Source organism: Primulina tabacum, chromosome 3 (genome assembly GCF_025594145.1).
Source record: "Primulina tabacum isolate GXHZ01 chromosome 3, ASM2559414v2, whole genome shotgun sequence".
Classification (NCBI taxonomy): domain Eukaryota; kingdom Viridiplantae; phylum Streptophyta; class Magnoliopsida; order Lamiales; family Gesneriaceae; genus Primulina; species Primulina tabacum.
Window position 1 is genome coordinate 33739378 of NC_134552.1, and position 16768 is coordinate 33756145.

Sequence of the window (16768 nt, forward strand, 5' to 3'; positions counted from 1 at the left end):
CTTATATTTAAAAAAGAAAAATTTTTAGACCCTGTTTATCTTAAATGATAATTAAATCCCAAAGATGATTAAGAAGATGATTAGCGTCCGGGTCCCCACACAGATGAGGCCGAACTGGATGAAACGTTGAGCTATATTGAAAAACCGATTCAGATTATTGATCGTAAAGAAAAACAGCTCAGAACGAAGACCATTCCACTTGTGAAAGTTCAATGGACTCGTCATGGCACTGAAGAAGCCACTTGGGAAACTGAATCAGATATGAGACAAGAGTTCCCAAAGTTATTTCGATAATGTAAATTTTCTTATACAGTTTAGTATATATACTCCTTATTGATACGATTGAATACCTGTGATTTCGAGGACGAAATCGTATCTTAGGGGGGGAGAAATGTAATGCGCAAGATTTTAAATCGTGTTAAATTATGATTATTAATTTTTAATCGAGACGATTATGAAAGGGCTAATCGAGACATGAATTAAAAGTTTGTATGTGAAGTTGTTGGTGCGAGAGCCAAAGGTCTCGCGCATATGCGCGAGTAGGGCAGAAGCCCATTGTGCGGAACAGAACACTAGGCGCACATGCGCGACTGTATGCGCGCACATGCGCGAGAGGTCCAGAGAGGTTGGCGCACATGCGCGACTTGGATTCGCGCACATGCGCGAGGGTACCCGAGACTTGGCAAATTTGAGCAATGGCCTCGCGCATATGCGCCGAGTAAGGGCGCGCATATGCGCGAGTCTCCGTGAAGCTACGCGCCGAGACTTAAGTCTCGCGCATATGCGTTAGGACAGTACGCGCATATGCGCGAGAGGCTTTGGATGGATTTTGAGGAAAACACGTATCAATTACATGCAATATATATATATTGCCTCTTCCTTCGAATTTGATCAGATAGAAACAGCAAAAATCGAGAATTCCCTCAACACTTCACCGTGGTTCCAAGTTATGAGTTTGTGAAATCTACTCGTTAGATTTTGAATCCGACTTCGGTACTGAGTTCCTATCGACGCAGGCTACAACTAGACGTAAGTTTTATTACGTTTGGACATGTTTTTAAATTATGATATTGTCAGGATCGAATAAAATTCATATATCATGTTCTTGACATAATAGACAAGCGTAGAATCAAAGTTAGATTAAGAAACGGACTGAATATGGAATTGTTATGAATTTCAGAATGAGATTGACTAGAATTGATATTAGTTATGTACGGTGGTTGATTGTAAATGATTGGAATTGGTATAGACTGATATAGTATTATCAGTATCGCAAGATTGTACTGTTGTACCGTCAGAATTTGATAAAATAGAGATGTTGTGATTTATTAGAATATTGATACAGTATATTGATATTGTAATTGCCAGATTGAACATTGACAGGCTTTGAGTCGAGACTTCGATTGTATAAGAGCGACAGCAAGAAAGGTATAAATAAATGTTGATTCGAGATTGCACAACTCGAGTTAGGTCTGACTTGAGTTTCCCAAAATTACATACTTTATTTTATTTCATTGATATTTGCAGATTATCAGATTGATATGTTTAGTCTATTGAATTATAGCAGAGCCAGAGTTTGAGTCTAGGGCAGATCAGCCTAGCTAGGGCAAAACCGCCGAGTCTTTGTCAGAACCACGAAGACTCTAGACTTACGGTGTATCGATGAGCTTAGATGTAGATCGACGTCTATTGTAGACATTCGATACAGCATACCAAAGTCTAAATTAGATCGGGATCCCTAGGTTAAAAATAAGTTGAGGTACGATAATAAGTCATTGACTTAAATACAGATTCGTATTGGGTCATGTAGTCAGATTGGATACATGTTTTAATGATTGTTTATGCTTTTATATATGTTTTATATGATTGCATTGATACATTGTTTATACTGAGATATTTATATCTCACCGGAGTTATCCGGCTGTCGTCTTGTCTATATGTGTGCATGGCAACAAGTGGGACAGGTTCAGGGTCACAGAGGTGAAGAAAGATCGAGTTAGAGTGGAGACTACGGACTTGGACTAGGGTTAGGGTTTAAACACTTGTTATATAGTTGTTAAACCTTAGTTGAGACTGATTGTATATAGTGCAAGATTTGTACTTTTAATACTGACTTGTATGTTAAGATGTATGCCATTACGTTCCGCATTTTAAAAAAAAAATTTAGACCCTGTTTATTATAATTAATTAAATTATTCCCAATGACGATTAATAAGATGATTAGCGTCCGGGTCCCCAAACACAGTCTGTGACGGATAGGTCAAGACACCGGATGTTTGGTTATATCTAAGTGCATAGAATTGGAGTTTCTTCTATTACTGATGTTCGATATAGGAATATCAACATCTGAAAACCGGGATCCCTAGACTAGGAATGAGTCTAGTCTGAGACGTAGAGTCACGAGTCTGATTGACAGTTTTATATTGATTATGTTTTCAGATTTGATACATATTACTGATATTTGTTGTGAGAGCCTTGTTCCTGATTAATATTTTATTAACACACAATCAGGATTAATTAGTATAAACAGCGAAAACGAGTTAAAATTTTGCTTTTTGGCCCAATAGAAATTTCGGCATTACCTCCCCGTAAATAGGACATACAGGAAAAATATAAAATAACCAAAACGACTAAATCAAAACTCTCAACAAACATCCAATACGAAACAATGCCAACCAGGCACAATCACAACAACGATCCTCCACAAACACAATATACAACTACTCGGGGCATACCCCGGTAATACATAGACTCCATAATACATAAATATAATATATAGGGACTCGATGACTGAACTCACAGAGAAAAACAATAAAGGCTTGAGCTCAAAACTCAAAGAGCTCTAGCGCCCCTCGGTGCTTCATCCTGAGCAGCCGAAGACAAACCACCTGCATGACCTGCTATGGAAACACAGAACAAACCACAACAGTCCCAAAGGACAGGGGTCAAACCCCAGTACGAAGATCAAATAAATTACAGCATATATAAATGACATGTAATGAAATCAATGCAATGCATGTACGGGTGCAAGATGTCTGGATATCAGGAGTCAAAGGATCGATATCAACAATCATAATATATGCTCGAGCTGGTCCACGACTCAGCGGACCTGTCCACGACTCAGCAGACAGTGTCTGGGGATATGGCTTCACACTTGATGCCAGCAACTACCTAAGTCGGACCGAGTCAAGGTGCCCAAAATCCACAAGACACAATATAATATTATATTCAGATCTCAATCGAATATCAACGGGTATCAATAACTAAAGGGCTCAATATGAATGTGCGCTCAACAATGTATATCAATCCATAGATTATTCCAATATATTTGAAAATCATGTTTTATTTTAAGAAAACGAGGAATAATCTTAAATTTGCATCCAAATTCCACAAAGAGCACATAATCACATAATTCACATAAAATCAATTAACTCACATCAATTAAATTACACGTCGACATAGACGCTGTAAATCGATCAATCCGTACCTTAACCTTCAAATTAAATTACCACAATAATTACGAAGACCTCGGCGCTTCCTGGTTATCAAAACCTGTGGCAATTAATTTATTTTCATCAATTAAATACTCAACTCTTATCCAATTACCATTTACAAATTCCATCTTGTACCTAGGATCGATTTTAAGGTCATAACTCAATCAAAACCTAACCGAATTACACTTATCATATATGGCTGAAATCCTAACTCAAAATCCCAAATTTCATCAGAAGATACCGACACAAAAATCGCTCAACTAGATGATGATGAACACCAAAAACAAGAAACTTTGAAAACAATAAATCTGTACAGATTCTGGTTCGACACCTTGTAGCATAAAATTCAAATCTAATTCATTATTGACCCAATTCAAAATCCGCCAATTGTAAATGAAAGAAATCTCAAATTTTTAATTTTCTTAGAAGAAATCATTCCCAAAATCTTAGTAGATAGTTCCAGAATTAAGCAAGAACATGCTGTTACTCACCAACTCGCGGACTGAATTCCCAGACTGAGAAGTTTCGGTAAAATGAGCATAACTCCCTCAATTCTTAATGGAATTTAACGGGTCAATTATTGTTTCGAAGACAAGACATAGTTCTACAACTTTCATCTGGATCACAAGTCCTGAATCCGAGTGAAAACATGTCACAAACTCGAATTACAGAATGTCTTCTCCACGCATCAGTACAGAGTTCGGTTTTTGACACATTATGGTAGAAAAATCATATCAAATCCGTTTCTTATTGTAATTACGATTTTCTAGTGGCTGTAGAAAGCTAACACAACGTTCTACATGTTTTATTTGAACCAAAAGTCGATATTCTTCGTGTAACATGCCCAAATATCCAAAAAACTACACACCAAAATCTCGAAATATCACAGTAGCTAAGAATGAAACCCATGAACAAATTTGCAACTCTAGGCTTAGGGATTACCTTCCAAAGCTTCCTATAAACTGAAATGAAGCAAGAATTAGCCTCTACAATCCTACAAGGAACAAATAAGAAGGCAAGCAAGGGGTTGGAAAAATGTTGCAGCAGCAACACGCAGCTCGCTGCACAATGGAAGAGCTCGTCTCTTCTTCGATTCAAACAAGGAACAAGGTGCACGAGCTTCAGCTGATGGTTGCTGGATAAATTACTGTCAGCTATGGTGGTTGAACCACAAGACATGAAGAAGGTAGCTGGAGAAAAGGGTGAGGCGTGAGGTAGGGTTGAGGAGAAGACTTACGGAAATGGTGAAGGGGAAATGGGTTTACTTGTAAAATAACCCATAAAAATATACACCCCACAAATATATTAATATGCATTTGCAATTATTAAATGTTTGCTCAAAATGCTAGACTGTGACCCGGTCCAATTTATTTCAACTCCCGTGTGCTATTTAATTCCGACATGTATTTTAATATCGTTTATACTTCCGATATTTTCTAATACACATTTTTAACACACGATTAAATTTTTTAGCTTAATTATTTTAATTTAATTCTTTAAAATAATTATTATCAATTCTTGCCAAATAACTGAGTAATTAATATCAGGTCATCACATTCTCCCCCTTTAACAAAGATTTTGCCCTCGAAATCAGAACGTTCAATACAAATAAGATAAAAGGAATTCAAATTTACATTACTGCTAGTACATAGGAAACTCAGAGTACATGGAGTAATTTGTTACATTCTTAAACAAATGAGGCCATTCTTGACGCATTCTAGCCTCGAGCTCCCATGTTGCCTCTTCTGTCCCATGTTTACTCCACTGCACCATGACTAGAGGAATCGTCTTATTACGAAGCTGCTTTTCTTTGCGATCAAGAATTTGCAAAGGATACTCAACATAGCTAAGAGAACTATCTAACTCCACATTCTCGTGTCTCAGAACATGAGATGGATCTGGCTCATACTTCCGCAACATAGATACACGAAACACATCATGTATAGCAGACAAACTCTGCGGCAAGTTCAATCTATAAGCCAACAAACCGATCCTCTCAACGATAGTATACGGTCCAATATAACGTGGAGCTAACTTTCCTTTTTTCCCAAATCTCATTGTGCCGCGAAATGGTGACACCTTTAGAAAAACTTGACCACCGACTTGAAATTCCAAAGGTCTACGCATTTTATTTGCATAGCTAGCTTGACGATCCTGAGATGCTTTCATTCTTTTTCTGATCAAATCAATCTTTTCATTCATCTCTTCAACAAATTCAGGTTGTGCCAATGATTTTTCTCCAATCTCATTCCAACATATCGACGATCGACACCTTCTACCATACAAAGCTTCAAATGGTGCCATTCCAATAGTCGTTTGGAAACTGTTGTTGTATGAGAATTCTACCAATGATAGAGATTCTTGCCAATTACCTCTGAAATCCATAACTACTGACTGAAGCATATCTTCCAAAGTCTGAATGGTTCTTTCTGTCTGACCATAAGTTTGGGGATGATATGCTGTGATCATAGCCAACTTAGTTCCCAAAGCATTCTGAAGACTGCTCCAAAACTTAGATGCAAATCTTGGATCTCTATCAGACACAATAGACACTGGAACTCCATGCAACCGAACCACATTATCCAAATATAACCTTGCCATTTTCTTGTAAGGATAGGTACGAGCATATGGAATGAAATGTGCTGACTTGGACAATCTATCAACTATAACCCAGACAGCATCACAACCTCTGATAGACCTGGGTAAGTGAGTTACAAAGTCCATTGCAATATGTTCCCAGTTCCATTGCGGTATTTCTAAACTCTGTAACATACCTCCAGGTTTCATTCTCTTAGCTTTCACCTGTTGGCATGTACAAAAAATCTTGCTACAAATTCAGAAATGTCTTTCTTCATCGCATCCCACCAGAAATAAGGTCTCAATATCTGGTACATCCTACGATTACAAGGATGAACACTATGGCGACTACAATGCGCCTCTTGAAGCAATGATTCTCTCAATTCTGCAACATTTGGTACCACTAATATGTTATTCATTCGCAAACAATCATCTGATGAGACATTATACTTATCTGGATTACCAGACAAAACCAACTCTTTTGATTTCTGAACTTTTGGATCTGTCTTTTGAGCCTTTTTAATTTCAGCAATAATCTGTGGCTCAAACTGCAATGCAGAAACAATAAAATAATTATCTTGTGGCTGAAAATTCCATCCAGAAGTACACAATTCATCATGATTCTGTGAAATATGAATGGATGCTAACATGCCATCCTGATACTTCCGGCTTAATGCATCTGCAACCTAATTCATCTTCCTTGGTTGATACTGTATTTCACAGTCAAAATCCTTCCATAGATCTAACCAACGTCTCTGCCTCATATTCAGCTCTGACTGAGTAAACAGATATTTCAAACTCTTATGATCTGAGTAAATAATAAATTGTTCACCATATAGATAGTGTCGCCAAATTTTCAAGGAAAAAACAATGGCTGCAAGTTCAAGATCATGAACTGGATATCGGGATTCATGTATCTTTAGTTGCCTCGAAGCATAGGCAATAACCTTTCCATGTTGCATCAATACACATCCCAATCCTTTAGCTGATGCCTGTACAAACCACAAATCCACCTGATCCAGACGGCAACGCCAACACTGGTGCTGTCGTCAATTTTTCTTTCAGTTTCAGAAAACTCTGCTAACACTCTTCTGACCAAATAAATCTTGCATCCTTCTTGGTCAGTTGGGTGATAGGTCGGGAAATATGAGAAAACCCTTCAATGAATCGTCTGTAATACCCGGCCAATCCCATAAAACTTCGAACCTCTGGTACATTGGTTGGTCTAGTCCAATTCAAGACCGCTTTAATTTTACTTGGATCGACGGATATTCCTTTGGCTGATATCACATGACCCAAAAATATGATTTGATCCAACCAGAATTCACACTTTGACAATTTAGCATACAACTGAGCATCACGAAGTGTTTGAGGAACTAATCTCAAATGCTCTCTATGTTCCTTTCTTGACTTCGAATACACCAGTATATCATCAATAAAAACAATAAAAAACTTGTCCAGAAAATTCCTGAACACTCGGTTCATTAAATCCATAAATACTGCTGGTGCATTAGTCAACCCAAATGGCATAACCAAAAATTCATAATGCCCGTATCTGGTTCTAAAAGCTGTCTTAGAAACATCTTCTTCTCTAACTCGAAGTTGATGGTATCCTGATCGAAGATCAATTTTCGAATATACTGAAGTTCCCTGTAATTGATCAAACAAATCATCGATTCTAGGCAAAGGCTATTTATTCTTGACGGTGACCCGATTCAATTGCCTATAATCAATGCAAATTCTCATGGAACCATCTTTCTTTTTAACAAACAAAACAGGGGCTCCCCAAGGTGACATACTAGGTCGTATGTACCCTTTTTCAAGTAAATCCTGCAATTCCTCTTTCAACTCTTTAAGTTCTGTAGGTGCCATTCTATACGGAGCTTTTGAAATTGGAGCATTTCCTGGCATCAATTCAATGCTAAAATCAAGCTCTCTGTGCGGTGGAAAACATGGTATCTCCTCCAGAAAGACATCAGAAAATTCTTTCACCACCGGTATATCAGACAATCTCGGCTCTTCCTTTAAAGCATCCACAGCAGAAATCATATTCCCTCATTTCCTAAGGATAATAGCTTAAACATTTCCATCGCTGAAACTAAAGGTATTTTAGCTTGCGATCCTCGACTATAAAAATTCCATTTGTCACCAAAATGAGGTCGAAAACGTACTACACCATGAAAACAGTCTACAGTAGCTCGATAATTTGTCAAGGTATCCATACCAATGATACAATCAAAGTCATACATCGATAACACAATCGAATTAGAAATCATAATACTGTCACCGAAATGAAATACACAATTCAACACAATCTGCCATGATAAAATCACTTTACCGGCTGGAGTGGACACAGATGCAAACTCATGCAATGATGTAGTCACAAAGTCATATTCATCAACAAAATTGGATGCGAGGAAAGAGTGAGATGCTCCTGTATCAAATATAACTCGTGCATGTAACCATTAATTAAACAAGTACCTGCGATTACACCACCTGGCGCCTCTCTGGCTTGATCCTCTGTCAAAGCATACACTAGCCTGTTGTGGACCTGGGAATGATTGAGGTGCATTACCCCGAACCTGTGGATAATTGGACTGCTGAAAAGACTGCGCAGAAGTAAAGGGTCTCTGAGATGAACCACCCGAAAAACCACCTCTGTTTTGAGAAAACTGTTGTGGTCTCATCTGCCCTTGAGTACGGTTTGGACAACATCTAGCAAAGTGTCCTTTCTGACCGCAATTATGACATGTCCCACGTACACCACCACACTGAGATGTATGATGTCTACCTCCACAACGCTCACAATACACCACTGAATACTGATTCCCTGAAAAAGGCGTCCCCGATACACTTTTAGATCCACTTTAGCTAGATGAACTCGACTGACCTTTCTTCTTGAAGTTCTTTCCTCTGGGCCTAAACCTTTGAGGTTTTTGGTGTTTGAAGAACTGCTGCTGCTGGAAAGGCTGCTGAGGTACATAAGATGATGTACCCATTGGTAATTGCATACCTCCATTGGGTATCTGTAAAGTCTACTGCTGATTATCTCTTTGAAATCCTGCTTCTAATCTTATTGCCTTATTGACTGCATCGGCTTAGCTAACCGGATTACTAGCCAGAACCAAGGAATATAAATGAGAACCCAATCCTTCCAGAAATTTCTCCATTTTTGCCCCATCATTACCGGCGATGTGCGGCACGTAAATCAATAAAGATGATAATTGTCGAGCATATTCCGCAACAAGTAAATTACCCTAAACCAATTTATGAAATTCAGATGATTTGGCATCATAATAAGAAGGCGGAGAATACTCTTGTCTGAACTGAGTACTGAAAACATCCCAAGTACTAACTGTGCCAGCATCACGCAAAGCCCTGGCAGTAGCCTCCCACCAACGTTCAGCATTGTCCCTCAGCTGAAGAACTACTAATTTTACTCTTCGGTTGGAATCATATTCCACCAAATCAAACAAATTATTCGTGGCCCTTAACCAACTTTCAGCTTTTTCATTACCTTCGGAGCCTCAAAGATAGGAGGATTCGGATTCTGAAATCTCGATACCACCAATTCCATATCATTCACTCTACGGGTGATCTGTTCAACTTCCACATTAACATTCTGTACTGCTTCACCAGTAGGTCGACCACGTCTACCTCGAGCATTCACATCAATACCATCCATATTCTGAGCACCAGACTCTTGAACCACTTCTTTACCTTTCCTACCTCTCGGTGCCATTCTACAAAACCAAAGTTAATTCCCAAAATATTCATTAACTTCAAAATAATTCAAAGCACCGAAAAGGAAATGCCAAAATGCTCAAGAATCCATTACCTACTAATGCCAAAACATGTTCATCTCTAAAATACTAACATGCATTTCAAACTAGGCAAAAGCAAGTAATTCCAAATAATCAATCACATGCGCACAATTTATTTGTGCCTAGACTCGAGTGTACTAACTCTATATGAGCATATCCCATTCTACGCTCTGATACCAAACTGTGAGGGCCTTGTTCCTGATTAATATTTTATTAAAACACAATCAGGATTAATTAGTATAAACAGCGAAAACGAGTTAAAATTTTGCTTTTGGCCCAATAGAAATTTCAGCATGACCTCCCCGTAAATAGGACAAACCGTAAAAACATAAAATAACCAAAACGACTAAATCAAAACTCTCAACAAACATCCAATACGAAACAATGCCAACCAGGCACAATCACAACAACGATCCTCCACAAACACAATATACAACTACTCGGGGCATACCCCGGTACTACATAGACTCCATAATACATAAATATAATATCTAGGGACTCGATGACTGAAAACAGAGAAAAACAATAAAGGCTTGAGCTCAAAACTCAAAGAGCTCTAGCGCCCCACGGTGCTTCATCCTGAGCAGCCGAAGACAAACCACCTGCATGACCTGCTATGGAAACACAGAACAAACCACAACAGTCCCAAAGGACAGGGGTCAAACCCCAGTACGAAGATCAAATAAATTACATCATATATAAATGACATGTAATGAAATCAATCCAGTGCATGTACTGGTGCAAGATGTCTGGATATCAGGAGTCAAAGGATCGATATCAACAATCATAATATATGCTCGAGCTGGTCCACGACTCAGCGGACAGTGTCTGGGGATATGGCTTCACACTTGATGCCAGCAACTACCTAAGCCGGACCGAGTCAAGGTGCCCAAAATCCACAAGACACAATATAATATCATATATAGATCTCAATCGAATATCAACGGGTATCAATAACTAAAGGGCTCAATATGAATGTGTGCTCAACAATGTATATCAATCCATAGATTATTCCAATATATTTGAAAATCATGTTTTATTTTAAGAAAACGAGGAATAATCTTTTAAATTTGCATCCAAATTCCACAAAGAGCACATAATCACATAATTCACATAAAATCAATTAACTCACATCAATTAAATTACACGTCGACATAGACGCTATAAGAAATCGATCAATCCGTACCTTAACCTTCAAATTAAATTACCACAATAATTACGAAGACCTCGGCGCTTCCTGGTTATCAAAACCTGTGGCAATTAATTTATTTTCATCAATTAAATACTCAACTCTTATCCAATTACAATTTACAAATTTCAGCTTGTACCTAGGATCGATTTTAAGGTCATAACTCAATCAAAACCAAACCGATTTACACTTATCATATATGGCTTAAATCCTAACTCAAAATCCCACATTTCATCAGAAGATACTGACACAAAAATCGCTTATCTAGATGCTGATAAACATTAAAAACAAGAAACTTTGAAAACAATAAATCTGTACAGATTCTGGTTCGACACCTTGTAGCATAAAATTCATATCTAATTCATTATTGACCCAATTCAAAATACGCCAATTGTAAATGAAAGAAAACTCAAATATTTAAGTTTTCTTAGAAGAAATCATTCCCAAAATCTTAGTAGATAATTCCAGAATTAAGCCAGAACATGCTGTTACTCACCAACTCGCGGACTGAATTCCCAGACTGAGCAGTTTCGGTAAAATGAGCATAACTCCCTCAATTCTTAGTGGAATTTAACGGGTCAATTATCGTTTCGAAGACAAGACATAACTCTACAACTTTTATCTGGATCACAAGTCCAGAATCTGAGTGCAAACAGGTCACAGACTCGAATTACAGAATGTCTTCTGCACGCATCAGTACAGAGTTCGGTTTTTGACACATTATGGTAGAAAAATCATATCAAATCCGTTTCTTATTGTAATTACGATTTTCCAGTGGCTGTAGAAAGCTAACACAACGTTCTATAAGTTTTATTTGAACCACAAGTCGATATTCTTCATGTAACATACCCAAATATCCAAAAAAACTAGACACCAAATTCTCGAAATATCACCGTAGCTAAGAATGAAACCCATGAACAAATTTGCAACTCTAGGCTTAGGAATTACCTTCCAAAGCTTCCTATAAACTGAAATGAAGCAAGAATTAGCCTCTGCAATCCTCCAAGGAACAAATAAGAAGGCAAGCAAGGGGCTGGAAAAATGTTGCAGCAGCAACATGCAGCTCGCTGCACAATGGAAGAGCTCGTCTCTTCTTCGATTCAAACAAGGAACAAGGTGCACGAGCTTCAGCTGATGGTTGCTGGATAAATTACTGTCAGCTATGGTGGTTGAACCACAAGACACGAAGAAGGTAGCTGGAGAAGAGGGTGAGGCGTGAGGTAGGGTTGAGGAGAAGACTTACGGGAATGGTGAAGGGGAAATGGGTTTCCTTATAAAATAACCCATAAAAATATACACCCCACAAATATATTAATATGCATTTGCAATTATTAAATGTTTGCTCAAAATGCTAGACTGTGATCCGGTCCAATTTATTTCAACTCCCGTGTGCTATTTAATTCCGACATGTATTTTAATATCGTTTATACTTCCGATATTTTCTAATACACATTTTTAACACACGATTAAATTTATTTAGCTTAATTATTTTAATTTCGCACTTTAAAATAGTTAATATCAATTCTTGCCAAATAATTGAGTAATTAATATCAAGTCATCACATTTGTTACATGCTTTTACATTGTTTATATGATCGCATGTTTTATTGATTTATACTGGGATTTTATTCTCACCGGAGTTATCTGGCTGTTGTCGTGTTTGTATGTGTGCATGGCAATAGGTGGGACAGGTTCAGGGTCGAGGAGATAAAGAAAGATCGTGATTAGAGTGGAGACTACAGACTTAGATTAGAGATATGGTTTGGACACTTGACATTTAGTTGTTAAACCTTAGTTGAATGATTGTATATATAGTACAAGACTTGTACTTTAATACTGATATGTATATTAGATTGAATCCCATTACATTCCGCATTTAAAAAATAAAAATAAAAATTTAGGCCATGTTTATTATAATTGATTAAATTGTCCTGATGATGATTAAGAACATGATTAGCGTCCGGGTCCACACATGCTCATATGATGAGTATCATGAAACTCATATTTGGAATACTGTATATTCTAAACAGTTCCTACTCGATTCAGCCGCCGCTAAGAAGCATATAGGCCGCTCGAGTTCGAGACTAGTATCTGCGATGTGAGTACCATGTTTCATTGGTAGGGGACATTGTGATGTCCGAGCATGCAGATAGGTGCTCCTTGTAGAGTGCACTGAACAACCCTCCATAAAGGACTTTCCAAGTGGTTCTGACTTATCGAGTGAAAACGTCCTAGTTTATGGTTGTACACCATTAGTCCTTATGACCCGGGACAACATTGAGACTCTATGTGCTAGAATTACACTTTGACTTGTTTACCGACTCTCATGGGGTCATCAGGTGGCAAGGTTGAGTGTTCTGTCGAAACATATAGGATTTGATGCATTGTAGTCGGGGATTCACCGCTTACCTTTGGGTATGGATATCCTATGTGTATGTAGTATGAAATCTTTGATCAGAATATGGTTGTAATTATGAAATGGGTTTCATAGATTACACCATCGATGCAACTATGACATGACACATAGTATCGATTCATTGACAACTCTCGATATACCAATGGTTGTCGGATCGATCGGGATATATGAGTTGAAAGGACCGTACTGTACGCTAACCATAATTGAATGGTTCTTGCAGACACTATCATTTGATACCTAGGGAATCATGTAAGCGATGCTGCTAGGCGTTTAACATGATTGGTTGGGTACTATCAGACTTGAGTTCTGACATTCTTGTTATCAAGGAGTTGATAAGTAAGAATGGAGCAATTGGGGTATGCTCGTATAAGGACATGTTTAGTCCAAATCACATGGAGATGTGAACCCACGGCTAGTTGTATCAATGAACCATGGAGGGCCACACAAGTAATAGCTTTCTAGATCGCGTTGAGAAGTTAAAATAGTTCAATGTGTTGAACGGCTTATAAATGAGTTTATAAGCGTAAGAAAAAATAGAAGTATGACTTCTATGAAGAAAATGTAATTTTTAATTTATTAATGTGTTCTTAAATTAAAAGTTGACCAAATAAATAATGTATTTGAAAATTGTGATTTTCATAAACATTATTACGGAATAAATTAAATTAATTCAAGTGTTGAATTAATTAAACATTAGTGGGCCTAGTAGAGTCCAAATAATTAAATTAATTCAAGTGTTGAATTAATTAAATAACATTGGGGCTTGTAGAGCCCAATTAAAAATAATTATTAAACTAGTGGGTTTGAGTAAAATCAAGTAAGCTTTAAATGGACTCAAATATTTTTGGGACATTTAAATAATTGTCCATAGGCCTTGTTAATGTTACAAGCCCAACTCAAATTGCATGCTTGGGAGGTGAAGAGTTGGGGATTACTTTTAATTAAAAAATTGGAATGACATGCACATGCTAGCTTTAGCTTTTTGCACAACCAAGACAACTCATTCACTCCATTTCACTCTCTCTCTTGGCCGAAAATTTCACCTCATTTTTCTCTCAATTTTGTTCTTCAATAGTTGGAGAAATAATTCTCTTCTCAAAGAAAAATGTCCTACATTTTCTAGTGCAAGTGTAAGGTGGATCTTCCTAGTTGGCGGTGGGCTTGATTTTTGAACAAGGAGTGTTCAAAGGAAACTTGTAGAAGGTCATTTCATCAAGAGCTAAGGTGTTTACACCTTAGTTGGAGCCATCATCAATCCATTTTGATTGATTGGTAAATTTCATAACACCCTATGAATGTTATAGTTTGTGTTTTGTATACGTTACACACTAGTACATGAGGTGTTCAAGAAATTTTTTCCTTAAAATTTCGATTTTCATGCCCTTAAACATTTTGAACTTCCGTTGCGCATTTGAACACCTAAAACCGATCCTCTTTCAGGGACAACATTGAGACTTTATATGCTAGCATTGCACATTGACTTGTTTACAGACTCTCATGGGGTCACCGGGTGGCAAGGTTGGGTGTTTTGTCGAAACAATAGGATTCGAAGCATTGTAGTCAAGGATTCACCGCTTACCTTCGGGTATGGATATCCTCTGTGATCTCATGTATATGTAGTATGAAATCTCTGATTAGAGTATGGTGGTAATTATAAAAGGGGTTTCATAGATTACACCATCGATACAACTACGACATAACACTTAGTAACGATTCATTGACAATTCTCGATATGCATATAGTTGTCGAATCGGTCGGGATATATAAGTTGAAGGGACCGTACTATACGCTAACCACAATTGAATAGTTCTTGTAGGCACTGTCATTTGATACCTAGGGAATCATGTAAGCGATGCTGCTAGGCTTTTAAAATGGTTGGTTGGGTACTATATGACTTGAGTTCTGACGTTCCTATTATCAAGCAGTTGATAATTAAGAATGGAGCAATTGGGGTATGCTCATATGAGGAAATGTTTAGTCACGAATCACATTGAGATGTGAACCCACGGCTAGTTGTATCATTGAACCATTGAGGTTCACACAAGTGCTAACTTTCTAGATCCCGTTGAGAAGTAAAAATAGTTCAATATGTTGAACGACTTATAAAAGAGTTTATAAGCGCAAGAAAAATTAGAAGTATGACTTTTATAAGGGGAATGTGACTTTTAATTTTAGGAAGTGTTCCTAAATTAAAAGTTGGCCAAACAAATAAAGTATTTGAAAATTGTGATTTTCATAAACTTTATTATGAACTAAATTAAATTAATTCAAATGTTGAATTAATTAAACACTAGTGAACCTGGTAAAGTCGAAATAATTAAATTAATTCAAGTGTTGAATTAATTAAATAACATTGGGCTTTGTAGAGCCCAATTAGAAATAATTATTAAACAAGTGGGCTTAAATAAAATCAAGTAAGGTTTAAATGGTATCAAATGTTTTTGAGACATTTAAATAAAAGTCCACGGGCCTTGAAATTGTTACAAGCCCAAGTAAAACGCATGCAAGGAAGGTGAAGGGTTGGAGGAAACTTTTTCATTAAACAATGCATGGCTTGCTCATGCACTTTATCACTTTTTCATACACCAAGAAAAACACTCCTCCCTCTCTCTTCCGAGGCAATGGCCGAAATTTTTGTAGCACTATCTCCTTCATTTTTCTTCTTCAATTGTTGAAGATTGCACTCTCTTCTCAAAAGAAAAATCCTCTAATTTTTCTAGTGCAAAGTTAGAGGGGATCTTCTTTGTTGGTGGTGGGCTTGATTTTGAGCAAGGAGTGCTAAAGGGAGGCTTGAAGATTTGTCTTGCAATTGAAGAGCTAAGTAGTTTACGACTTAATTGGAGCCCTCATCAATCTTTTAAGATTGATAGGTAAAATCTTAAAACACCCTATGAATGTCATTTTGTGTTTTATTGTATTTGCTACACACTAATGTTTAGGGTACTCGATTTTCTTACTAGAAAATAATTTTGAAACTTCCGTTGCGCAAGCGGACACCTTAATCGATCCCCTTTCAGACGGGCGCTTGTTTCAAATTTGGACAAGTAGGACATCGGGTTAAAGAGTGTCTTGAGAACAAAGATAAAGGGACCGGACCAAACAAACCAAATGAAAACAAGACTAATGCTCGAGTGTATGCTATAACTCAAGAAGAAGCGGATAACACCAATGATGTGTTGGCAGGTACGGTTTTACTCAACAAAATGCTTGTTTATGGCTTGTTTGATTGTGGTGCTACTCACTCATTTGAGTTTAGATGATTTGCTATA

At 37.4% G+C, this 16768-nt stretch overlaps 1 long non-coding RNA gene across 3 annotated transcripts in view; it reads right to left on the reverse strand.

Moving 5' to 3' along the window:
• Positions 1-2631: 2631 nt before the first annotated feature.
• LOC142541060 (uncharacterized) overlaps positions 2632-16768 on the reverse strand; it is a 101644-nt gene continuing 87507 nt past the window's right edge. The window contains exons 1-4 of one of the 3 annotated variants that reach the window (XR_012819223.1): positions 12033-12509; positions 11082-11146; positions 3488-3552; positions 2632-2897 (exon numbers count right to left, since the gene is read on the reverse strand). This is a non-coding gene — a long non-coding RNA (uncharacterized LOC142541060). Of the gene's footprint in view, positions 2898-3487; positions 3553-4436; positions 4727-11081; positions 11147-12032; positions 12510-16768 lie in introns of those variants that run through there. The other 2 variants (XR_012819225.1, XR_012819224.1) reach the window with 2 other exon arrangements.